We start from the raw sequence: 1,858 nt of genomic DNA on the forward strand, positions 1-1,858 counted from the left end.
TTCTTTCAGCCTGAAACAACCTACCCTGCTGTTTCCTTGGTGAGGCAGTTTTTAGGGCTTAGCCCAAGCATCACCTAATCTGTGGGGCTTCCCTGCAGCGGCTCCTCTCTGGGCTGCCCTAGCTCTACACTATGCAACCCTCACAGCTAGGCTGGGCCAGGACTGGTTTTACTTTTTTGTTTGACTACCCAGCTAGGATGGTGTTCCTGGAAGGAAGGGGGACGTCTCATTTCTTGCTGTGCCACTGATGTCTAGCATGCATGCCTAGCAACACAGAGCTGTTTAAGGGGATGAATAGAATACTTGACACACGATTTTATTAATCTTCCAGAATGAAAGGACTGGAGGCCAGGCACAATGGCTCATGCCTGTAATCCCAGCACTTTGCCAGGCCGAGGCGGGCAGATCACCTGGGGTCAGGAGTTCGAGACCAGCCTGGCCAACATGGTGAAACCCCGTCTCTACTAAAAATACAAAAATTAGCTGGACGTGGTGGTGGGCGCCTGTAATCCCAGCTACTCAAGAAGCTGAGACAGGAGAATTGCTTGAACCCAGGGGCAGGGTGGAGGTTGCAGCGGGCTGAGACCGGGCCACTGCACTCCAGCCTGGGTGACAGAGCAAGACTCTGACTCAAAAAAATAAAAATAAAAAACAAACAAAAGGACTGGAGGCCAGCCTCCCGCTGGCCTTTTCATTACCAGGCCTCAGAAACCGTCTCTGACACACACACACACTCTCACACACACTTCCTCTCGGAGTTCTTCTTCCTCCCACACTGCCCACCCAAAGACTTTCTACTCCACTCTTTTGGTATCTGATATTTGATGATGTAAGGAGAAGGGATTTCTTTCTCTTCTTTTATGTGGTAACCGCAGAGGGTGTAAGAGTTTACTAACAAGATTACTGTAGCACGCCTATTACAACTCTGTTACCCCCAGCCCATTACTGTCCGATGTCATTTGGAACCTTGGGGAAGTCACATTCCTGAATCGCATCTGAACAGCAGCTGGAAGTCAGCACCAGCTGGTTAAGGCAGGGTCACTGCACTTCCCTTGCCCAATTTACGCCCCTGGAGAGCCCTGACCAGCTTCCTGCTTCCTGTCCCAGGCCCCCCATAACAAGATTCCACGGCTGAGGTCTGGCTCTGCTCCGTGGTCTCACCCAGCTCTCTGTGACCCTCCTAATACGACTGTGTCCAGACTTCCCCTGGGCTCCATCTGCTCCCAACTCCACCCTTGGGGACAAAGTGGAAGAAGTAAGACCATTCAATCATCTTTACCTTCTTGCTTTCCCAAGACTGCAAATGCTGACCGCTGTGAGGGGGGCCCAGCTGCTCAGCCGCCTCGATGCCCTGCGCTTGCACGCGCATGCACACACTCACACACACTCGCACACACAGACACACAAACGCGCACACACCTACTCGCACACACACACAGACCTGCGCGCACACACACAGACAAGCGCGCGCACACACACACAGACACAAACACGCGCGGACACACGCGCACACACTCACACTCGCACTCGCGCCCCGAGGGACTCAGCACAACGCAGGGCGGGGCTTTCTGCAGGTCCCCGAGGCGCGCGGGACGGCGGCGTCCGGGCTCAGCCCTGGGAGTCAGCCAGAGCCCGGGAGGGACGCCTGGATCGCGCTCTGCACAAGTCCCGGGACCAGGCGGGAACTCAAGACTCCCGTCTGCAGAGCCACTTTCCCCGTCAGGGCTCGGGTCGCGCAAGCCGTTTCCTCCCTCCCCCGCGCGTCCCCTCCTCCGTCCCCTTTCCCTCCCCAGCTCGACCCTGCACCCCGTGACCCGGCCCGGCCCTACCTTCCCGCGGGCGGCGGCTCCGCGGGCTC

The sequence above is a fragment of the Colobus angolensis genome, unplaced genomic scaffold, assembly GCF_000951035.1.
Source record: "Colobus angolensis palliatus isolate OR3802 unplaced genomic scaffold, Cang.pa_1.0 Scaffold2, whole genome shotgun sequence".
In the NCBI taxonomy this organism is placed as follows: domain Eukaryota; kingdom Metazoa; phylum Chordata; class Mammalia; order Primates; family Cercopithecidae; genus Colobus; species Colobus angolensis.